This window comes from Siniperca chuatsi, linkage group LG8 (assembly GCF_020085105.1).
Source record: "Siniperca chuatsi isolate FFG_IHB_CAS linkage group LG8, ASM2008510v1, whole genome shotgun sequence".
In the NCBI taxonomy this organism is placed as follows: domain Eukaryota; kingdom Metazoa; phylum Chordata; class Actinopteri; order Centrarchiformes; family Sinipercidae; genus Siniperca; species Siniperca chuatsi.
This window is the reverse complement of record NC_058049.1, coordinates 14,211,991-14,237,720: the sequence shown is the minus strand read 5'-3', so window position 1 is coordinate 14,237,720 and position 25,730 is coordinate 14,211,991. Positions and strand designations below refer to the sequence as shown.

Below are 25,730 nucleotides of genomic sequence, written 5' to 3'. Positions count from 1 at the left end.
ATGGAAATAATAATCTTGTTCTCCTTGCTACACTACCACAGTTTTTTGACCGTCTGAAAGTGCTCTTGAGGTCTCCTGTGGAATAGGCTCTGAGATTTTTGTTCGCTCAAATTAGTTTAAATTACCCCAACTCTTCACTCTCTTGCCTGAGTCAAAAGTCCCTCTCCTGTCTGCAACGGGGGCAAAGTGCTGCAGTAAGGTAGAAGAACGAGACAAGATCACACAGCCAATCAATTTAAACATGTCAGCTTCCGTACCCTAATTACATTTTTTATCTGACTTTAAGATTTTACACATATTTTTAAGGCATGATTAGTCCCAGCTGCAGGTACTTTGTTTTTAACTTCCTGTGACACAGAACACATCATTAAATCTTAAGCCTTTCATAGTTCTACTATGTAAATGTATGGGAAAAGGTGATCAAGCCTTTCTTAATTAGACTATATGGATTTTGCAAGACAATGCTTACAATAACAGCAGCTGAAATAAATATTAAAAAATAAGATTTGTTGTGTTAGTTGCATTAGTAATCAGTAATAGAGGTTGTCTCCTGTATGGAAATGACTTTCTGATGTGCATGGCTTTCACAATAGTAGCATATGAGCACCAATTTGAGCTGAACAGTATTAATGTCAACATATTTTGTGTGTGTTTTTTTCTGGAAACCCTGACAAATTAATATAGGATGTGCATATGTTTGTAACAATGACTCCTAGCTGTGTCAAGCAGTGTTGACAAAATGCAATCTTTCTGCAGAGGGCAGCTGTGAAAGCCACAGGGAGCAAATAAACAGATTCATGAATACAATGCATACTCAAACAAATAGCACCATCTTCTGAATACAAAAAACAGTAGCAACTACCTCCTTCATTGATTTAGTGCCACTATATTTATTTTTATTTATTAAAATTCCACTCTTGCTTTGTAATCACTGTGGAGACGCTTTCTCCTGTTCTCTTCTTAAATGTGAGAGAAATATTATAAAAAGTATGCACCCAAACATGCCTTGTTTATACTTTTTTATCCTTCTTAGGCTTTATAATATTATTTTACCATCATGCTTGCAGCAATGTTTAAATTTTTTGCTATGTTGACAGTTTACAGAGAGAGGAAAGATAAGAAATAATTCTGGTTTAATTGAGTTGAAGACCTAATGAATGTTAGGCCACACTTATCTCTCCTCTTTTGAAGCAACAGTTAATGGTATCTTTAGCTCTCTCTCTTCCTCCCCCCCTCTCTCATTCCCATTCTTCCTCTCCCTCTGTCCCTCTTTCTGCCTCTCACTGCTTTAATCACAAGGGGGCCACAGGCAACTTCTGATGGGCCGTGGCTGTATTGCTGTCATAGTGTCCCTCCCCCTCTCAGCTCGTGTGGTGCCTCAGCCAGAGCCGGAGCAAGGACACAACCCCTTTAGGCAACCACCTCCCAAATCTGAAGGGATGAAGCACATGTTGCCACAGATAAACCACTGTGATCAACCTCATGGATGCACAGCGAATCACTGGAGCGAAAGGCTTTGAAAATCAAGCTCTGTCCCTGATGTGCCCAGCAATGATTATGTGGTCAGTGGTGCCAAAGGCAACCAGCAAACATCAAGAAACTTGGAGCAGTGGGCCTGTCAGTTCTCAACACTAATTAAACATACACAAGTAGCCCAGTGATACGATGCCAACAGGGCAAAGGCTGACATCCTTTGGTGCTTAATAAGTTGAAAATCCAGATTGCCAAGAAATTATTAAGTGGTTATAAATTTATCTGAAACATCAAGGTAAGGTTGTGGAGATGGAGGTTACGAGACATGTTCATTTTGCTGGTTTGTCACTGCACTGTGTGTTAGCCACTTTCTTAGCTATTGGTAGCTAAAACGCTAGCTGACTAGCCATCATAATTAGAATACAGTAGCCTACTTGGCTTTCTTTGTCACAAATGTTATTGCTGCTCACAGCAGGAGGCTGGAATGGAAACTTCAATTAGAAAGTGTACCAAAGTTATATTCTCGTGTTTTGGGTCAGGTTTAACTTTATTTCTGTGACAGTAAGCTACTACTGAAACTACAGAAACAGTGGAGTTGAGAAAAAAAATGTTTAAGCTTAGCCAAAGCTGGTAACAAAAAGGAAAAAAAAAAGTTAGAAATGTTAGATAAAATCAGATACAGCACTCTATGTTTGGACAAACTATATGCAATTTAAGCCAGGGTAGTTATCCTTTAGCAGGACTAGCTTTTCTGGTGTTACTTTTTTTCTCCATATGATTACATTTATCCGTCTTATTTATGTGGTGTAACAAACGCAGTTACTAAGATGTTGGAGCATCCAACATCAAAAAATCAGTAAATTAGGTTTAGCTAAGGCTACCTTTAACTAATGTAGCCGTCACTGCAGTTTGGTTTTCACCACTGTTTTGTAGCTCCTGCAAATTTGACATGCTGTTTTTCTTATTAACACAATTTTAACAACTTGAGACAACGTGAGACAATTAAATACCTTGTTGTTGCTTTTCATATTGTACAATTTTTGACAGGCACTCAAAGCCATTATTCAACCTGACACATCTCCACATTGTTGCCCCCTTGCAGAGGTGAGAGGCGATTGAAATGATGTCAGAATTACAAAAAAGTTGAGCAGTTGTTGTGGAAGGCTGTGTTGAAGCCTGCCGTTTATTTGAATCAACCATTACAAAATTTGAAAGACATGACGGTAACTGTAGTGTGACACTACTGGGCTCATGCGGATGATTTTGATGTGTGACACTACAAAAACAGTGTGAAACTTGTCACTGCGGTGTGCTGGCTCTGGCCCTGGACAGACTTTATTGGCATTGTCAAGCAGGACAGGTGCAACTCGACAAGTTGATTAACATTGCTATTAGCTAACCACCACCACTCTTCTATCATTGTAAATGTTGTTATGTTCCATAATATAATATGACACAGTATGATAACGACATTATTGATCACAAAACATTTATGGATAACAGCTTTAAAATCTCATGAATGGAAGTTTCTAATTCTTTGCCTGACTGACTGATAATATATTAAAAAAAAACAAAAAAACAACACATCTACAGGTGGGTTCATTTCCTGTAATGTAACTACACATCTAACTCAATAAAGATGTTAATTTTCAGTTACGGTAGGTGACTTTATTACCGTAATGGCAGACTTCCTGATTCTTACCACTTCATTTGACACAAACAGAGATTAATCAAAAGCTCTGACAGGGTAGTATCAGCACCATCTTTACCAAAACATATACTAATTCTAGTACAACTCCAAAAAAAAAGGACTTCCTTCACATTATGACATGCCCTTGTCTCTATTTCCTATCCTATCCCACTAACAAGAATCACTTTCTACCTTGCAGTTAGCACAAATGCTCTTATTCACCCAAGAAAATTCTTCTCCCAAAACACATACTTTTTACCCACATTTTCTTTGAAGAGAGAAAGTGAAAGAAAGTTGTTGTATCTATATGCTTGTTGCTCTGAATGTCAAAATTTAAACTATGAAAGGATTCCCAGTCAGCATTGGTTACCATATAACATATTCAAGTGAGCGTGCAAGGCCCTGAAAATACTTCAAATGATTCTCAACATAATGTTGGAACAGCAACAGAATCTGAAACTGATGTCTGCCAGACTCCTAAGACTTAGCTAAAAAATACCCATGGGTTCCCTGAGCTCTTGACATTTTGAAATTTGTAAATTTTGGTTTTGTATATTTTACATAATATCAAACGGCAGTTTTAGTATTGCAGTTCAATCAAATTGGGCCTCCAGATAAGCATTTGCACTGCCTGACTCATAATGTAAGGACTACATTCAAAACTCAGAAGTGTTTTAGAAATAATTTCCCTCTTCAGAAGCCTCACAGAGCTTAGTAATATTCACTAAACCCCATCAGTCAAAGATTTCCAGGTGGTGAGAAAGGTGTTATTTCAAACATGTGTTTTATTCATTTAGGGTATCATTATATCTTTGTACTTAAAATGTTTGTTTGAAGGTAATGAATGCAATTAGTCTTTACTTGAGAGGTAACCAATTGCATCATCAGTTTACTGGCAGCTACGGCTTGTCACTCGTGATCGTTTACTGCATACCTGTAGATTCAAGACAGAGCAAACTGCAGGATGAAGCAAAGTGCTGCAATATCATCTATCATCCTCATTCACACTTTGTCAGATGCCCACCTGCACTGTGAACACACTGTTGACGATGACCCTGTGGTTAAGCAAGGCTAACATTGTGTGATATGTTTTGGGATTTTTTTCCTTGATCTGGTGATGCTGCCTGCATAAATTAGGTAAGTTCCATGGCTCCTTAACAGAAGCCCGTGCTGGCAGTCCTCCAGCTCAATCACATCGATTTTCCATAACAATATGAAGAACACTGTTCACTGCCGAGGATTAATGAATTGCATCTTCAGAGTCACTTTGGCATTCCTAATGAAGGTAGATGAATTTCCCTGAGCAGACCAGCTGTGTTTGAATTGGTGCTGACTGCGCCAGGGCACATCCATGGCGAAGCCGAAGAAAAACTACAAATATTCCAGGGACTCATAAATCTTCCTTTGGTCTGTCAGATAATTTTAGTAAAAACATATGATTCAAAGTGTGACATTTATCATCATCAGACCCAGGGCCCTTCATCCTGTTTTTTCCCCCTTCTCTTTTCTTTATCTGAAATGAACTTGTTTGCTGTTGGTGGAATCAACTCAGAAAGCATTTCTGACATTTGTCTAGTTGCACTGTCAGTAACATTATGGGATCTGACTATGAGATATTGTGTTGTATGATTATCTTATTAAATCACTCTAAAGTCATTTAATTATGTGCTGTGTTTTTTGTTGTATTCAATGGCTTATACTATGGCTTTATAGCAATTTAAAAAAGTTAGATTTACAAATATCCCGTATAATTAAACAAGACTAAGAGCCTACAGCACATGCTAGTGGCTTAATGAGTCAGGGATTAGGTTCATTGGTGCTTATAGCTAACATCAGCATGCTAACATGCTCACATTGACAATTCTAGCAAGTTTGTTTAGCAGGTATTATGTTTACCATGTTTACTGCCGTAGTCAGGCTTTTTAGCATGCTAACATTTGCTAATTAGCACTAAACAAAAAGTACAGCTGAGACTGATGGGAATGTAATTACTTTTAAAGGTATTTGGTCATAAACCAAAGTACTGGACAATTGATCATTTAACCTGATGATGGCGCTACATGAAAAGTTAAGGGATCTCCAAAGTTATAAAACTTCATCCTTGGGGGAAAGTGAATGCTTGAACCAAAGTTCACAGCAATCCATCCAATAGTAGTCGACATATTTCAATAAAAAACAAAAATGTCAAACTCATGGTGGCGCTAAAGGAAAATTCAGAGGATAATTAGTCATTAAGATAGATCATATGGGGACCTGGAATATCTATAGGAAATGTAATGGCAATCCATCCAATAGTTGTCAGGATATTTCTCAACCTAATGGTGGTACTAGAGGAAAAGCTCTGAGATTCATCTTCTGGGCACCATGAATGTCTGTACTAAATTTAACATCCATGGTTAAAAAGTGGAACTGACCTGATCCAACACACTGCATAGAGTTTGAAATATCTATGGGTGCCCCCTAATAGTTGACTAATCCAGCTGCAACGCGGCGAGTCTATTTTTGACGGAAGCCGCATCAAGCTGCACAGAGCAGATGAACCGGGCAGGAAGTCAGACACAGAAAGGGCATAGAGAATTCAGTCAATTAAAAAAAACAAAATATCCTGTGCAGACTCCCAGTCGTATTTCAACAAAAAACACAACAGCAACAGACAAAAATAGAAACCATTTAGCTACGTAACCTACTTACCCATGGTAGAAGCACAAAAGTCAAGGAAAAAGGACTAAATCAACAACATTGGGCAGGCAAACCGCTCTGCTTCTGAAACACTCCCAGTAGGGTATAAAGCCGCTTGGAGGACGGAACAAAACCGGCTAGCCGACTTGATGATATTGAGCCATGTTCGGTGGAATCCTGGCATTAGTTGACCAAGTTTTCATTGTTTGGGTAGTCGCTGGAAAAAATAAAAAAACTCAAACTGCATTCGGGAGCTGCGCCTTGTCACCGAGACGAACATATCAGGGGATTATTGCAACATGGACATTTTCTCTTCACTTACTGGCGCACTGCTGCTAACTGTACTATTTCAATTAAATTTAATAGGCTTTATTGGCATGACATTTGACATGTGTTGCCAAAGCACAATTACAATAATGATAGCGAATGAATGCTGCCGGGGAGCGGGGCCGGAATGAGCACCAGAACCGGAGCATGGTGAGCAGGCAACGGAACTAGGCTTAGCAGCCTCCCAGTGAACACAGGACCGAGACTGAACACAGCCTCTGAGACCCGACGGAGCTCGTAAGACGACAGGGAATACAGAACCAAGGTGATTTACAGCGGCTCCGACCAGGACTCTGACTCTGGGGACGACAAAGACACAGAGTGTTCAGGCGAGATAGGAAAGACGTGAAGTGGAAAAGGAGAGAGTTTGTAGCGAGTTAATTTTTAAGTAATGTTAAACATCATCCATCGTATTGATGAGTCTGTGAATATTTGTTAAGTTATTTTTTCCTGTGTTTTGAACAACAAGACTGTGATGTTATATTGTGTTGAAAATTAAATTAAATTAACAAAATGTTCAGTTGCCTTGCTGGTTGTTCCCACATAACGTTACCGCTTTAGCTGTTAGCAACAGGCGGCTCGCTTCATGCCCTTTGTAAAATTTATATTTTAAAGGCTCATTATTATGGTTTTGTATTTCTCTGTAATGTCGCACAGTGTTAACAATTTTACTTAACATTCTTTCTTAGCCCTGGAACTCAAACCATTTTCTGATGCCTCAAAAATATACATTTAAATAATTAAATTAATATAATAAACGTTCGACGACTAGTCGACGAATGGCTTGAACTAACGACTGAAATCTTAAGTCGGGGGCAGCCCTAGAAATATCTCACTCTAACATTGGTTTTGAAGCTCATGTCTGTGATTCCCACAGCAGCAGTTCCAAGACATTTAGCAGAACAACTTATTACCAAGGGGTTCATGCATTTTTCTTTGTGATGAATAGATTAATGAAATGGAAATGAGAAAAACTTGCTATGACACAACTCCCTAATAGACTGGGCAAGAACTGGAAAGGAACTATTTTTTGTCTTGATATAAAGTACACACTCATCCAACATGTCGGCTTGAACTGCCTCTATGGAATATGCAAAGACTCAAAGAAGTACCTATTTTTCATTTTTCTCCCTGATGAAACTGTACAACACTTTTTTTATATTTAAGACAGCGTGTGTATAAAGTGATACACCAATTTGTGTGGCAAACCAAGGAGAGAATAGTTTTCACCAATCATCTCCACCCCGGTCTGATTCTGTTTGTGTTGTCACATATGAAGGTCCTGTGGGGCAATCGCTGCAGTGCCGGCGGCCTCCAACTCCCATCCTCCCCAGCTGATTCTGATAATAATTAATTCACTGAATCAGAATCTCTGCCTGACATCCATTCCCATTTCAGACCTCTAGTTATGTGAACATTGACTCAGGAATAATCATTTGTTGAACTTTCACACCAGCTTTCTTGATAAGCAAGCCTTTGAATTATTTTTCTGCTTGGCTGTCCCTGTGAAATAGCTCTTGGCTAATGTAAGCCTGTTTTCAGACACAGTGAGCTGGATCTGTGGCTATTGGAGCAGGGCCGCTTTGCCCACAAACACTGATCTGGTGGGGTGAAGAAGTGCTGTACAAGTTGCATTTTAATGGACATATACTAAAGTAAAATTCTACCTTTCATAGTGGAACTGTTAAATTGCTGTCTGAACAGCAAATATATATATAGGTTTGCATTTTAGTTTTTGTTCTGTGATATTCTCTCTGTAGTGAAAAGACTCTCAACCTCTCACAACACATCTCTCTGTGGTAAGAGTGTGCTTCAGTCAAGAGACACAGAATAGGGAAACAAAAACAACAACAATATACAGTGCAACAATCATGTTTTCCTGAATGGAGCTTGACCACGTCAGCTTCTCTGTGGGTTAAGGAGATGCACAGGACACTAATCCAAGTGGTGCAATAACACACATAACAGGCACAGATAAAACTCCTCTCTCACAATATCCCTTCTAATCTCTGTGTACTCCTGTCCCAAGAGGAAACAGATGATACAAGCAATGTGCAGGTTGTATTTCACACACAACGACAAGTTGCACGAATCCATCTTTTTTCTATACACACATCTCTCTGTCTCCAGCTCTCTTGTTTTCTCTCTGTCTCGCACACACATACACCCTTCCCTCACACTCTCACATTTCTGTTACATTTTCAGCAAACATAGTAAAACAATTTGAAAAAAAATACAGTTCTAAATCAAATTTTAACCTGAAAATGTAAAAATGCTAGTTAAACACAAAGCAAGCAAGATGGGCTGGGTGGCCTGTTTGAGTATGTATGTAATTTGATTCCTAACAAGCATGACATCACTTGCAAGCAGCTAAAATAAAGGGAGAAACCATGGAGGAGACCTGAGCGGAGGCTTCATCCCTAGTCACCCAAACTGGCTGGAACCAGCATGAAACATTGCTCACAGGCAAACGAGATGAGGCACGGTTGGAATTGAAGGCAAACAAATCGACTCTCCACACTTGCATATGCTGTGTTTCTCTGCCACAGACATGGACGCGCCCGCATGCACGCAGACATACAACAAGGAGGGAAACAAGGGGGCAACTCTGCCTGAGGCCACCTACACGACACCCTGAACCATGTGTGGCTCTTTGTGCCAGCTTTGAATTGTCTAACATTCAGGTCAGAGCAGGGAAGTACATCTATCTTCTCTGTGTCAGGTCCCAGCATTGATGGATGACCTGGCCTGTTGAGTTGTGGTGGCCAGGTGACAGAGCTCCATTAATAAACAGATTGCAGTGCTTCGCTCCTTTGTGTGCCATCAACAAGAGGTGCTCTTCTTTATTATTTCCGTGCCACAGATAATAAATACTCATAAACCTAATGACGCCTGATTACTGCTGCAATCTTTGGCTCATTAGGCTGATTAGCTGCAATTGTGCAACTCTGTGGATGCCGGATGTTTAAAAATACACTCCTGGTGCTTTGTGTGTGTGTGTGTATGTTTTGGGTTAAATGTCAGATATACTCTGTAGCTTCTCTGACTGAACTCTTAACACATCTATTTGTTATCATTAATATAGAAATGACACCATTGTCTTAACACATCTTTTTAAGTACAATGCACTTTTAATCTTAAATCCTCACAGGGTTGTGTTTATGTGTTTTGCAACAGCAAGGGTGTTTCATAGTAAAACACTTTAATCATGCTGCCTCATAAGCTGTTCTGTTGCAGGCATGTCTCTTAATTTACAGTCCTTGGTGGTGGAAAAATGTCCTTCAATGTCAGTGTGAGCCTTCTGTGTCCACAGACAAATCAACAGAGCGGGTGGAGTCACTGACCCCAATAATTTAGTGCATTACTCTAGACGTTTTCAGATGCCGTGGAAAGTGCCCATTTTTCCCAAATCGAGCCTTGGCCCCTCCTGTTTATTACAGGTTTGTGACCCACGCTGGGCCCTGCTGAGCAGGGGTAGAGGAGGGGGGTGGTGTTACAGCAAACAGGGGTCATAGCAATGACACCATGCATCTCCACATCAAACAAAACAGCCTGAAAGCCGTTAAAGGAAGTAAAACTTCCTAAAGTCCCTGAAGCAATAGCTTCAGAGTCAGCAAGTCTGTTTGGAATTGTCGGATGTTATAAATAAAAATCATTACAATATGTTACAATGACTCTTGCAAAGTAATGTAAAATCTATTATTTTTTTTTCTCTGTATGCATTGGCCTAAATGTGCTTCTCCAATTGAATTTACTCTGGAGGAAAAACACAATGAATGTGCATGTTTCAATTTACAAGCTATATAGAAATAGTGAAGACACTCCTCACTACTGAATACATTTTTAATATACAACAAACTTTGTAACCATCACTTATTAAAGATTAATTTGGCTTTCTATTCTATCCAGAGTGATCACAACAAACATATATACATTCTGTGTTACCTGACCCTTCCCTGAATGAGGAACAGGAAAGGAGAGTCTGACAGTTTGACACTCAGCATATCAGGCTGCCATCCATGTGCCAAAAATGTGTTGATGCAGATGACATTGCGTACAAATTGCAGCTATTTTTTTGAAGTATTGAAGATATGCTATATTTCCTAGCACCTGCTGAAGCATGTAGATGTGTTATACCTTAATTATAGAAACTGCAAATGAATTTATCTCTCAACCACTTTGCTATCTATTCAAATAAGTATCAAACCAGGATTGCCAATACTGGCTGCAAAACCCAATTCCCCATCACTGCCTCCTCAACGTCAATGGAAAAAAAACTGTTCAACACAGAAACGTAAAACTGCTTCAGCTTGTTCTATGTGTGTACGTGTGTGTGTGTGTGTGTGTGTGTGTGTGTGTGTGTGTGTGTGTGTGTTTGATGTTGGTGTTGTTGATGCGGTAAACAATTTATTAGCTGGAAAACCTGATAAAGAAGTAATCTAGTCCAATCAATTTAAAAAATCACATCTGTGGCAATGCAGAAAATTGACATGAGTGCGCCAGTGAAGGGAGACGCAAATGTCTAATTTTGCCACATATCTAAACATCTCTTTGCGCTAACAGAGAAACAACATGATGACAGTTCCTCACTGAGGGTAATAAAGGCATTTCAGTGACAACAATGGCTTTTTATTGTATCTTTCAGTAAGGGGGGCTCTGAGCGTTTTTGTTTATGAATAGCAGAGGAGGAGAGTGAATAAGAGACGGCAACATTGATCTAGGACCCCAAGGCTTCATTTTCCCATGGAGACAGCATGGCTAATTAGGCTAGCATGTTGCCTGTTCCAGCACAGCTGCAGTGAGAGATTAGACAGACAGAAGCTGCCAGCTGTTACTCAGATGCAGTATCACTGACTAATTGAGACTGGCAAATGTTCATGGAGCACGGCCCATGCCAGTCGTTTGCATCCCGTCGTTCATAATGTGTCCAAAGTATATCATCCAATGATAAGGTTAATCAATGGGACTGCTGTGGAACAGAGGACCTGATTAAAATGTAAATACTCCAAATGTAAATGGCTCAATTGAATCATGGGAAATTATAACGTTTCCTCATGAGATCTCTTAGACTTTGTAAATGGTTCAGAGTTGTGAATATCAGAATAGTTTTTCACTTCTGAGAAGGCTGTGGACAGACAACAATGTAAACTGTGCTAGACCATCTATTGGCTCATGTTATTGCTGACATGACTTACACTTATAATCACAATGTGAATCATCTTTATGCATACAAGAAATGTGAATCCGGTTTCCAGTGACTCTCAATGTACTTACACACAGTTCCAAGAACAATGTTCAGCAAGCAGTACGCATAAACCATTATAAGTACATACTATGGGTGTCTGTCATATTGTAGTTCATCAAATGTAATGTTTAAGACAGTTAAGGCCTGATTACTGATTACTGGGCCATCATGGAAACAATTAGGTCAGTTTCTAGGCAGAGTAATCAGCAGATACTCAGGAAGACTCCTTCCTGAGGGCAGGGCTTAAGTAACACAGAGTAGCTTAAATTTCTGAGTTCCTGGTCCATTTTTCACAATTGAGAATGACTTCCGGATGGGAGCCAAAATGTCTTGATTCTGAAAACAGTGTCCAGATGACTACGACTGAAACCTTTTCTACGATAGAACACTCCTGGACGAATGAGGGACTACACCGTCACAGTTAAGGAACTACATCAGTCTCATTTTCATGACACTTTTCTCAGGAAGTGTTAAGCAATAATTGGTTTTCCTTCGACTTACCATGTAAGTTTCATCATCTGTTGTTTTATCCTTTTGTAACTCAGTAGGAAAAGACTATTGGGACTACTGGGTATGCTGGATGTCCTATGAGATTCCTTCAATGCAAGTCAAGGATTGGATTGCAATTGGATATTATTTTGAAGTCTAAAAGACATAGGAATTCCGTGTTCAAATCCCATGAAACCACAATTTTGAAAAGTATCCATGAGAACTCAAGAGCCACTTCCACAACACATGGTGACTGCAATGTTTGGTAGTTTTTTAAATAACAGTGTGGAATTAGTTAGAGTTAAGGATGAGAGGTTTGGATTGGAATCTGTCTTTATCTTTTATCAGCATAAAAATATATTGTTAAAAAGAGACAGTAGTGTGGAGTAAGTGTAGTGGGTTTTGTGTGTGTGTGTGTTGTGATCCACATGGCATAACTGTATACTATGATGAGCCTGAGTGCTGTCTTTTGCTTTATAGGTTATCAGGACTGAGGTAGTGGAAGGTTGTCAGAGAATGCAGCTGTGGTATAGCTCTCCATCTAAACTATCCTCTATATAGTCACATATACTGAACAAACTAGTAGATAAAACACGTGCACACACGTACACATCTAGCTCAACCCACTTATGCTCTACTCCCCGTGCACCTCCCCGTCTCTTGACAAACCATCATGTACAATCCTACCACTGTATAGTGCTGTCAGAAACCAGCCAAAATAATCTCTTCTGCAGGGGAATTTAACTCTATACCTTCTGGCACAGTGCAGCGATGTAATTTAATGCTTCCTGTGATAACTAATGGAGGAAACTCTTAAAACTTCAGAGCTTATAATAAGCTTGTCAGCTTATCATATTAGGCATGTGAGCTTATGACATTAGCATTTAAATGTTCCCGGGTATACAGTAATGTGATTGGAGGGCTTTGCCATTTTGACTTTGCCATTGAGGAGAGAGGGAGGCCGAGAGACACAGAGAGAAAGGGTGATGATACTGTCATGAGGCAGTGTTGAGGACTGTTGGATCACACCTTGCGATTGTTTACAACAACCGTGTGTGAGTTATGATGGATTCACAGCTATTTGAATGTAGTGAAAATTAGTAAACTGTAACAAACAACTCCATGCTGAATATGAGTGTGGGTGTGTTTGTCTATCTTAGTCCTGTGATGGACTGGCAGTCACTCTAGGGTGTTCTCATGAAAATCTTATCCTGACCAATTAATATTAAGTTGAAGTGTTCTTTGCCTCCTGCCTAAAGCATGTTGGAAAAGCGCCCCATCCACTCTTTTAATGAATTACCTAACTCCACTGAAATTACAACCAGAGAAATTACTTAATAAATGTAGCACTGGATGTAATCAGTGATGGAGAGGCATGCAGTGTGTTTAACACTACGGACATTTTTAGCTGATAGCCAGATTCTGTCCTCTGGCTCCGAGCCGAACTACAACGACAAATGAAGCTCTAACATAAGTCCAATCAGGAAGACTAGACTATTGCATGCTTAGGCATAGTATTTTCATTCTGCCATTCACTCCTCTCACGCATGCTCACTATTATTCCCGCTGTCACTATCCGGGGCTGTCAGATCGGGACATCAGCTGTTCCATCAGCTGGTCTCATCTATCCAATAGCACAGTGACACACCTTCATTGCCAACCTATCATTCTACCACGGTCTGTTTAAATCATGATTCTCTCTTTGTTTTCAGTACGTTCAAGAAACGGTTGCGCGCCCCTCCACCTCCCCATCTCCGCCGAGTCCTCGCAGATCCTCCAGCTCATCGCCCCATCAACCTCTCAGCCTTCAGCCTCAACAGAGTCTGCAGCCACTACCACCAGTGTCCGGACTCCACAGGGGGATTTATTCTGCCGCTGCTCAGGGCAGAGGCCCTCCACCACCAAAAATCTCCTTGTGAAGTCTGAGCACTAAAGACTGTCAAGATTAGCACCTCACATCATCTGTTTTAATAAATTCTATCTTTACTTCAATCACTTGTCTCTCCTGATTGAACTAAGTTGATCTTGCAAACTTGACTTTTTTTGCATTACTTCTCTACATGTTTGTGAAACATTTTGCATTTGTCATTTCTGCCTTTATTATTTCAGTCAGCTGCTTATAAAATAGACATATCTGCTTGTTAAGGACAAGCATACACAATATATTATGCTTGAGGGAAATATTAGAGTATAGATCACGATACAGACACAGATGCACTAAGGTTTTACCCTGAGAGAAATTACATCTACATCCAATATAACTTGACCTACGCTGTAGGCCTCCTCCACTCTAAGACATTTTATATACAGTAGAGAACTCTGCTGTCTTGGTATGAGTGAATGCAAGTACGGATTTAAATTTATCAGACTTTATTTTCTCAGTGTTTTTTAAATGATTTGTTTATTCTAATGGCCGTGCCAGTATTCTTCACATTTCTTCACAGATTTTGTCTTGAAGGAGGATAATTCCTCATGAGTCATGATCCTTTCCTCCATACAGTATATACCAGCCTTAGCAAATAACACAGTATCTATGTAGCCTTGCAAAGAAAAACTTTTAATTGCCTAAGAAAAAATGACTGTCATGTGTACACAGTCAACCTCTTTGCTATCTTGTGTCTAAAACATGACAGTTCACTATTTCACCTAATCATGGGCAATCTTCATCCCACCACGCTATAAATACTCTAAAATTAATGATTTTCCCAGCAAGATGTGGAACCAAGCAAGTGAGCAATTTTAGGATTGACAGAGATTATTAAACAAAACTAATTATAGTCATTGGTACAGAACAATAATATCCTGCATACTAAAGAATTAATGTGGGAGATTAAAATAGGCCTATCCATTAAAAGACATGATATTTCATTCTATCTACAAGGAGGAAATAAGTCTAATAGGCCTTTTTATCTGAGAGGAAATAGGCGCCAGCAGAGGTAGATCAGTTAATAATTGAATATGCTTTCCCATCAGATAGAGGACCAACTGTGTACTTAGCATTGGGCAAATACAACTGATAATACACCATGGTGATTTGGCATCAAACTATAGAGAAAATTTATAAATAGCATTCTGACCTTACGTTGTGTATGAATTTGTTCAGTTAAATCAAGCCATACATTAAGATATTCTGTTTGTGTTGATGGATGGCTTGAAACATGCTGATTTCCTCATATAAGGGGTCAGATAAATATTTTAAGTAATTATAAAATGTGCTTAAATAAGATTTAAATAAGATTTTGCATGCCACACAAAATACTCACTTGTGTTATCGAGAAGACTATGCTCATTATCTGAAATAGAGAAAAAAAAAACTACTGTTCTCTATGTAGGTCATCCATCGCACTCATTAATAAGATGACTGCGCAATTAAGATGAAAAATCACTTCTTAATATAATTTTAAATGCATTGTTGTTGAACTGCACTAATCCTCTATTTTGCTTTAAAGTGTTAATTTAATGCCCCTTTTCAATCCAAAAGTAATTTTCTGGCCCTATTGTGCAGTAAGTACCAATTAGGTCACAAATTACTTGAACTTAATGAGTATTCAATGGCAGACCATCTTGAATATATATTTTTGTTTGTGAAAGAAATCTTCGGTAAAATAGCATTTGTGTTGCTCTCGCCATTATCCAGTTATTTTAGACGCTAAAGTGATGCATCAGAGCCCGACTACTGCTTCCAGAGCAGTTAGAGCTGACAAATGTCTCATATTGTTTGGCTTTTGAATTTGTGCCTCTGATTGAAAGTAATTGAGGCACGTAGACTATGACAGTTTATGACCATGCAGTCTCTATTCTATGTCCTACAGTCTTTGTTCAAACTGTGACCTCAGGCTGCTCAAAGCAAACCACACTGTGGTGCTACATCTGCTGTTAACTAAAGCCAAGCCAACAAGCTGGGATCAAACAGAGATGGAATAGGTTGAGCAGGGCTGTTGTTTTCACATTTTCTGCAACGGTATAAGGTCCTTAGACATCTTGAAAAATAAGGACTAAAAATACTCTACTTAAACTGATATCTTGAAACTCCCTCAATGCAAGACAGAAATTTAAATCCCTTTTCTGCTGTTTACTCTGATCAGTTTGAAAAAACAAAAAATGAGCTGTCAAAAGCTACCACTTATGCGGTACTTGTCACCTTTAAGACTTTCTTTTCACATTTTAAGGAACATTTGTAATAAATATTAATGATTAAATATCAGAGTGGTGCTGATTAAATTATACATGGATCAATGGGGTTAGTGAGTGAGTCATCAATAGTTAAAGGACTAAACATACCTCTTCCTGCAGAATGCCTGTATACTTTTTAAATGGAGCCTCATCATATAATGAGCTGCTTAACTGCTCAAGACCACTCTTGTCTCCTGCATGTCTTATGATCCTCTAACATACTGTATGAAAACAACAAATATCACATTAATTAGTAAGGAGGCTGATTCACCTGCTATTAGACATCAACACACAGTACTTCTTGTACAGTCAAATATTAGCAGGTGTGGAATTATGTTTCTCATGGCTTGTCTGTAGGTTTTTAGCTTGCAGTTCTGATCGCAGAAGGGGATCAAGACTCTTATTCAAGAGAAATGGCTCACATGCTTTCCTTTAACACAGATGACGTATTTTCACATGCTTCAAGTGAAGTCAGTCTAACCAACAACGGTTAGAATATTGTGAAATTGTCCTGGACTCTTTGAAATAGCTTATCAAAACAGGACGCAATTTTATACTATAAGATTGCAGATGTTAGAAATGTTCCAATGGCACATCGGGTCACAAAACATCCTTTTGCCCACTTCAGGAGCAGAGCTCATGCAGGCTGAAGTGTCTTTACAATGTGAGCCCTATGGCACTTGAATGCTTGAATATCAGCATGGAGCAATCAGGTGTGTATTCAAATCAAACTGACAGACAAGGATATTAAAGCTCAATGACATTTTACAAACCTTTGATACTGCAGCAGGCTTTTATGCATTCAGGGATTAAAACTTAAACCTCTAGGGAATTTCACTATTTCTGAGTCATCACAGGTGTCTGCTGAATTTAGCTTCACTGTAGGGAAAACAGCTTATCATGCCACCTTTTACTTTATGCCATCATATCCTGATTTAGAGGGTAATTAGTAGTAATAGGTGAGTAGTCTGCTGTCCTTTGCGACACCTATTTATGAAAATGTGCAAGTATAAAATACAACACGATACGTTTTCTTGAGAAAAATCTGTTATAGCTGTTGTGCCTCTAACAGAGCAATCAAACATAGCTTAGTGAGTGCATAAGCAACTTGCTTGACCTCTAGGGCTTTTAGTGGAGTCATTTGACGATTGGCTTTAAGCATTCAAGCATAGTGTAGGTTTAATTAAAAAGAAAATCCATAGGTATTAATACAGTAATTCCTGACCTGTTATATAAGCTTAGATATAAGAGACAGAGGGAAAGAGAGAGAGTAGGTAGAGCAAGAAGAGGAAAGATAAAGGATGAGAGACACTTTTTTTAAGAATTTAGAAAAGTGCTCTTTGTTTAGTCAAGTGTGAAGCCCTGTGGTGATTAGGCACTCATATGGCAGCCATGGCTGCTGGAAGCCATGCAGAACTAACAATAAGCCTGATCTCCATGGGCCAATTAGCCTTTGGAGTTCCCAAGTAAAATCTTTCATGAAGAGCCTGTGAATGGAGGCCATTACGGACAGAGAGCCGTGCCAGAAGAGCCTGTGTCTCCAGTGGATATCTTCGTCCCTGTCCAGTCAAGCCTGCACTTGTGACAAGCGGCCATGTCCTGAAACTGTACATGTGGGTTACCAGGGAATAGAAAACTGACACTGTGCCCTACTGGAAACCAATTACAGCTCTTAAATAAAAGTCTCATCGTCCATTACAGCAGGCAGATAGGGTTGATTGAGCCCACCTTGAATTGTCATTATAGGCAGAATTTGGCTATGAGGCAAGGATTGTGGTGGTCATCATGAACTATATATTTGGTTGTCTGGCTCATTGGCTTGAGAGTATCAGAAAAGTGAGTTTTACTTTGTAAATTCTTAACTGTCATCCACATGGTTCTTGAAGACAGCCTTTTAATTTGGAAAGGTTTGAATGACATTCTGAGAAAGGGCTTTGAAACATCCTTCAGTGTGCAGGAAAAACCCCTGCAGTCACTGTGACACTTCAAGAGTACAGCCTCCTAAGTGCTCATACAGTATACAGAAAACTCAGTTCCTCACATAGAGATAGTACAGTATTGTTCAAAAGTAGATAAGGTTGTTGTTGTTGGGTAAATGTCGCATGTCTGCTTTTTCTTGAGAGAGCATCTGGACAGGCTTGTGGAAAAACTTGTTTCTGTTGTTTGTTGGCTGCCATGCTTTGTTAATGTGCATGACTCGACATTTGTCTGTGTTTCTGTGAGTGCAAGAGTGAATGAGTGTGCGTACATGCTGGTCTTTTGGCACATGCTCAGGGCTATGTATGGATATGTGTGGTGGTTGAGCACAGATATGTTTATGGCTTTCCCTAACTGCACAGCTCCCTAATCGCAGCAGAAGCTGGGTCCTCCTTAGTCTGCATTCTCCTCACACCGCAGCTGGGGGTTTGAGTCACGTTCACACTGCGAGGTGAGCATAAGCCCCAGCTGCCAACTTTTGAGAAAACAAGAGCTGAACCTAAAACAACAAGAAGGAAATAATTTCTAACGCTTTGTTTTTCATATTTGCTCTGCTCTCCTGAGGCACTGAACTCTGAAGAACAGTTGGGGTAACATCCTCAAAGCTTGGCATTTCCAGTGAGGATTAAATACCTGGAATTTGAAGTCAGCAGAAAATGAAAAACTGTCTCGCCTGCATCAAAGAGCAACCTTGTCATTATTAGCTGTAGAGGGAGAAATATGAAACTTGACAGAAGTGAATATCATCTTCTCCTTTCTTCTTTCAAGGTGTCCTCCTTTTTTCTGTCAAGATGCTTACATTGTACCAGCCTTGAAGTGCATAAATGTTACTGTTTTAATTGGTATTTTGTTAGATACAGTCTGCCATTAGCACCGCAGGAGTTAACATCCCATGATCAACATTGTCACATTGCTCAGAGACATTTTACTTGAAAGCATCCCCCAGATTGCAGTCCTATTATTTGAACCTTTTAGCAAAGGGTAGACAGATATTGTGTACTTTGTCCCAATCACTCTGTTTACAGTGGGGCTGTATGTGATCTTTCATCTTATCAGCCTGGAATGTGAAAATGGTGTATTTAAATCTTTTTTGTCATCCCTGCATCTTGCGCTAACCATATGAAGTCATGTGTTGCATGTTCAACATCAGTCTAATTAATGTATGTATACTCCAACATGCTACTCAGGTTGTCTTAACTGAGACATAGCAGAGTGAAAGCGTAGCAGTTTTAGCTGCCGTGCATATCAAAATCTCTGCAGAAAATGACTTTTATTTGACTAAATTGAGAGCCTAGTCTCTTGAAATATTGTGAAATGAGTACAATGCCACTTAAAATATCAGCTCCACGCATGAAGAGTGCAAGAAATAAATTTCCCCAGCATGTAAGAATTACTTGAGTGTAGATGTACTGTTCCTGACTGTAGACTTGTGCAGTGGGAAGTAAGTGCTGCGGTCAGGGTGTTGGATAGGTGGATACATCTGCCGTCACCTCTGTCAACCCAGTTTTTACTATGAGTGAATTTTACATTTCTTTGCCAAATAGTTTCTTACTTAACCATGACCAAACTTTAACAATTTGAAATGTTAAAGTCCCCCTACACTCAAAAATGTGCATTACTTATTGTTACTTATTTTGGATGTTTGAGCTTCACTGTGCAGAATGATGTGTGTGCACGGTTTGACTCTAGAAGGCTTTTTTCACATTCATCTGCTGAAGGAGGAAAGTTTCCCTGTGCTCACCTTAAATTTTAGTTTAAGATGTACATATGAGCATTATTTTGTGAAATCACAACTAGTTTGGAAGCCAATCATGGTCCAATATGCAACTTACACAAATGTGATGTGAAAACTTGAAACTGCTAGTAGTAGCGCTATGGAGCCATGTTTTTGCAAGTGGGTTTGCATTTTGTTTGCTCTCGTGCACCCGCACAAGGAAACACATGCACACGAACTAGCACACTGGTGACACGATACACATTGCTGCCAATGGTTTCACACTTTTCTACTGAACAATAGGTGGCAATAACACATCAAGAAATGCTGACCCATCCCAGTAAAGGCAGTGAAGAAGAGGACTGCTAGCAAGCAAACATGGATGTAAACAATGGAGGATTTGCGATACTTAAAAAAATTACTTTGCAAGTGTTTTAGGAGGAAGTAAATGCTTTTAACACATTTGTTAGACCTCAAGGATACAGACCGATGCGTTTTGGTTGGTAACTCCATGGGGTAAAAATTTAAAATATTTGCGTATTCATGGATTCTAGATTTTTCAATTAAAAGGGAGAGGGAGTGGGCCATAGATGTAATTTTAAGAATATTTAACTAGGTAAATTCACTTTTTTGTGGAAAAGCCATATCAGATACAAATTATTATTCAAAGCAGAGTTTAAAGGCATGTCTGGAGGGGATCTTTAAGCTGCTTTCTTTTTCTAAAGTTACAAGATATTTAACATTTTACCAAGATGTGAAAATGGTATAATCTGGTTTGTGGTATTCAAATATAATTTTCCCATTATGTGTGTTGCTGATGAAACTGCTGTTATTCAATGGTAAATCTTGTATTACGCCCAGCAGTCTTGCTAATACAAGCATTCATGTCTCTCAAACCAAGCAGGTGGCTCCTGGATGGAAAGATCTGCTATTGTGACATGATAGATTATGACAGGAACACAGCTTTTCTTTCTGCTCAGATACAGTTGCTCTTGAAACGACAGCACACAAAGACAAACATTTGCATCAGTCACATTGGACTTCACAAGGTGTGTATGCATCGAATTGGCCACCTAACTGGAAATGAGGACAAGCAACCTGCATTGAGAAGCTATTCGCCTTGTCCAGCGCAGAGAGAGAGAGAGAGAGAGAGAGAGACCTTTCAGAGAAAAATTGACTATGTTTGATAGATCTCACAGTAATATATCTGTTTTTAAATGAAAATTGCAGTTATCTAGCTCAAGCGATATCTGAGGGCTTATGATTTGCTGTATGGATACACAGCCACCCCTGCAATTCCATCAGTCCCCAGTAGCTGACAGGAATGGATAGGCTCTATTAATGTAGATATAGGGGGCCTAAGGCTGTGTTGTAACTAGTGCTATTAATCCATATAGTTGGTCTATCAAGGTGCTACCCTGTATGGGATCAAAAGGAGTAGCCTGCTGCTGTAGAAACACCTCCTGAATTTAAAATGATTGTTTCAAGTTAAAAAGATGGATTATTTTTGATGAAGATGATCTGTGACAGTTTCTGTCTTTGTTTCTCATTTAGGGTAAAATAAATTGATGTAGATGATGACCTTGTAACACTTTTCTGATAATTTCACTGCTATGTTCTATTTTCAATTTATTTGAGTAGATTATCCAAATTCTATTTCCTGTTTCTCTGTCCTTCTTGACGGTTTAGAAATTACAAGTTTGGAGCTATTAAACAACATAAACATTCAACAAGGAATATGCATGTTCCAATGCATTTCAATGACTCTTCAGTCTCTAGGGGAGAGGTTTGACATGGCTGGGCCCTTTGATCAACACCAACGTTCATGTCTCCAAGATATCCAGTCTTGAAAGGGACACACTGGGCTTATACACTGTATATTAGCAATTTAGATCCAACATGAAGAATATTGTTTGAGCATTTGCATCTCAAAGGCACAAATTTAATTTTTGAAGTTGGTCTGGAGCTGAGGTGGGTTGATTTCTTCCTTTTTTTCCTTTTCCTTTTGTGCCTCCTATTACTTTTATGTTACAGAGAACTGAGTGAACACACTGTATTTTTACAACTGGAAATTAAATAAAGCAAAAAGTTGAAAATACAATGTTCTATCACTGAAAGTGCTGCACCTTTTGGTATAATTTATTAAAAAGGTTACAGTGGCATCCCTATTGATGTAAAACAAAAGGATGGTAATGCAATTTTCATTTCAGTGATGCTGCTTCAATTTGAATATAAATACGTTGTGTCTCTTGTTTGGGGAGCATATGAATAACTAAATAATACAACTTTATAGCAAACACAAACTCAAAAGGTACTTTTGACTTTGTCATCTCAATGTGTATGCATATAATGTCCCTCGTTTACAGTAATGTGTGTGTAAATCCAGGTAATGCGAGCCTGATTAAAAAAACATGAAAAGTCCATGTGAGGATCACATTCCCTCCAAAATCCCACAAATCACAATGATCTTTACAACATTCGTTAATGAATGACACCTCAGGCATCATCGCAAGTTTCTCTATCAGCTGGAAAATGTCTCTTGTAAAATGTGCAACTTATATTGATTGTTCTAAATGTTAATGTCTTTTGAGCTTGGACATCTGATATTTCACCATTAAAGCAACGATAAAGCATGTAATATTGTAATGATATTTACCAACAGCTGTTCCTCAGCTACTCCCAGGGGGGTTGGGGAGGGGTTTAATGCTGTCCGGGTAGTTTTCTTTATTGATCTATGGAAAAAAAAAAGAAAAAAAACAACAGCAACCAAAATGTCAAAAGATATTGTCCGTAGCAATATTTCTGCACCTTTAAAGGCTACAGCAAAGCAAAAAAATTGTCACCTTCAGTTGCAAAAGCTGTGACTTACATAAAATATAATATATAACAATAAAAGGTATTTATTTATTCCAATGTATTATCCTTGCCTAAAAATGGCTAAATGAATCCAGAAAAATGTCTCAGCATGCCACATACCATGGGGAATTTCAGAAAAGCTGAGATTTGTGGTAAATATTGGCATTATTTATGAAACATTTATTATTAAGTCACTTTATTCTGTAAGAAATTGAAAATTAGGCCATATTCAAATGATTTTAGGTCTCGGGAGCCAAAACAAACGTTTGATTAAGAAAATACTCTGGATTTTCTGTCATTGCTTAAGACATGAAAAGCTTGATAACTTTGTACCAAAAAGTAGTGTTTCATCAAGGAAGGAGCTGGTGGGGAATGGAAGCTGTGGTGCAATGTAGTAGAAGCTGTTCCCATAATTGCTTCGTTAAAAACCAGTTGCTTTGTGCGTCCTAGAGTAATTAAGCAGTTGGAATTTTACATTACACTAGTGAAAATTAACAAAGAGCACATCTGGGTGTCCCATAGGTTTAGTCATTAAAAAGCCCATTATTTTTCAAATTACTTTTTCAATCTTTCAGCCCCCCTAATCCGGAGGTATTTCCCAATAGACAAGTTCCCGTTCTTGTTTTGAATGACTCCTCTAGGAAAGTTAAACATTAAGCGGATGGTGTGGCCTGCAATGGCTGCTCCTTTCTGCTGAACTCTATTTCCAAGACAAACGTGGTTGGGGAGCAGGAAGACACCACAAGGATACTGGAGCCAAATTGTTTTAAGCCATGTAGCCCAGTCTTTAACATCATCAGTCTGAGAAAAAAAATAACATGAAAAATAAAAAACAAGATTATTTTACTCCACTGAAAATGACAATAACCCACAAATATATTAAATCACTGAATATTTTTTTTGGTTGATTTGTATGTAGTTTCTAGAGCCTCTCTTATTGACCACAGTCTTTTGTGAAAAGCATTGCAATTATTGAAAAGCAATACTGTCACTTGAATGTGCTCCATTATTCTTAATCATAATTGAAAATGGTCTCGTGGGGAAAGCTGACATCAGAAAGTGTTACTGAAATCATCATATAGTCATTAAGGAATGTGATGTTTGATTTTGTCCACGGAGAATTTTGTCCATTCCCCAAAGAATATTTATTTTATTTAAAACATACAGTAAGCAAGGCTGAGGAATACTAAAAAGTGTGAAATGGAAAATGCATTTTGGCCTGGTAAGAGCATTTGGGCTCCCTGGGATAGGCAACCTTTGTGTAAATATATTGGGTGAAAGGTTATATTAGCAAGTCATTTTCAGCAATGAGAGTTTCTTAATGAAATTCAAGTCAATAGAAGAATCACAAAGAGAAAGATACTGTTTTAGTCAAGGAAAAGACCACTACAAGTATGTACATGCTCCTGGGCTGAGTATATTAGTTTTACATCAAATCATTCTGGATAAACCAGTCTTGTTTATATTCTCCCTGTGGTCAAAATTATAGCAAACCTGATGATTGCTGTTAGCGTTTCTCTCCAAAGCAGCTTTCACAAAATAGAGTACACAGGACCATCCATGAAAAGGCTTCACATTGAAAAAAAAAAAAAAAACAGAAATCCATGGCTGGCATATCAACAATGTTTTTCTCTTCAGGGGCCACTGGTGTTCCAACATCACAGGGATCCTTTGGTAGAGACAAATACATATACATGACCTGCTGTATACATTTGAAGTTGGTTTGCAGCACTGCTGTGTTACTGCAACAGATCTCCTGCCATTAAAGTGTAATGTCATATACAATGTCAAAAATCAAGGTCTGATTATAATTAATCTTATGGCATTTATTTAAGATAGCTCCAAATAAATATTGTGTGCTTCAAATTTTGATACTTTAATAAAAGATTTGAATTGACCTCAGTGTAATTTATTTTTCTTTCCCATGTTATGGTGCTAAATATGTATGCACATATTAAAATTTCACACTCAGGAATATAGTTAAATAATATAGTTTCCTTTTTTTTATCCACAGTATTACTAGCAGAAAGTTAAATATGTATAGCTGATATAAATAAAGCAAGTTTCAGATGCAAACTGCAGTGAATAAAAACAGTAACTCTTTCAACATGATCCTGATGTAATCTCAAGATGTGGCTAACTTTATATGTGCCACCTTTTTTTGAGTTAGGGTCTCCCGGTGCAGGGAGCGTGGCATAATGTACTTGCATCTCCTCAAAAATTCTCAGAGTACAAAATATAGGAGATGAATTATTTACCGACGTCAGAATATTTCTGGAGGTTTGCAACAGTGGTGGAGAGTAGCCAAGTCTTTCATCCATGTGAGACTCTTGACAGTGGTTGCTGCTGTAAAAAGGCAGAGCTAGAGATAAGAGAACGCTTTGACCAGCCTTGCCTCCCCATGATAAATCTTTATCATTTTAGGTGATGGCCTGACCTCTAAGACGGGTGCTGGCCAAGGGGGTCCTCATTAATACAACTTGAAATCCTCTTGGCTCATTCCGTCTATTTTCTTGATGCCTGTGACCTTTCCGGGATTGCCGCTATCAAACGAAACCCTTTTTGAGTCCAAAGAATTGGAGAGGAGTTTGAAGAGCAGATTGCATGATTCTGATTGGTCAAAGAAGGGAGGAAAAAGCAAGAGGAGGAAAGCAAAAGGTATTCCCTGTGTATCTGTGTACTGTCAGTGCCAGTAACTGATGTGTTGTTAGTGAATGTCTTGTGACACAATGAGCTTGAATGTATTACCTGTATTTGTCTGTTCTTTCCAGTCAGTGTGTGAAATGACAACTAAAATTGAAAGGCTGTCTGTACAGACCATATGCAGCTAGCTTCAACTTTCATTAGTTCACTAGAAAACAGTATCTAATCACCACTTCAGAATCACAGATCAGGTGGGGAAAAGAAGCAGATAAATTATGCATGGAAACAAAAAAAAAGTTTTGTGGTGCTGTTATGACTACTAGGTGCATACACCAACGTAACATGCAGTGCATATTTTTATTGAAAATGTGGGTGATTAGGGATTTTTTTCCTCCACACCATTTGAAAGTCTACCTATTATATAGTTGAAAACATATATTTGTCAATAGCCCACCAACAGTACT

At 38.7% G+C, this 25,730-nt stretch overlaps 1 long non-coding RNA gene across 1 annotated transcript in view; it reads right to left on the bottom strand.

Annotated features, from left to right (window-relative positions):
• LOC122880279 overlaps window positions 1-25,014 on the bottom strand; it is a 127,767-nt gene extending 102,753 nt beyond the window's left edge. The window contains exons 1-3 of the long non-coding RNA XR_006378883.1: window positions 24,882-25,014; window positions 24,118-24,292; window positions 22,424-22,499 (exon numbers count right to left, since the gene is read on the bottom strand). This is a non-coding gene — a long non-coding RNA (uncharacterized LOC122880279). The remainder of the gene's footprint in view (window positions 1-22,423; window positions 22,500-24,117; window positions 24,293-24,881) is intronic.
• Window positions 25,015-25,730: the final 716 nt, after the last annotated feature.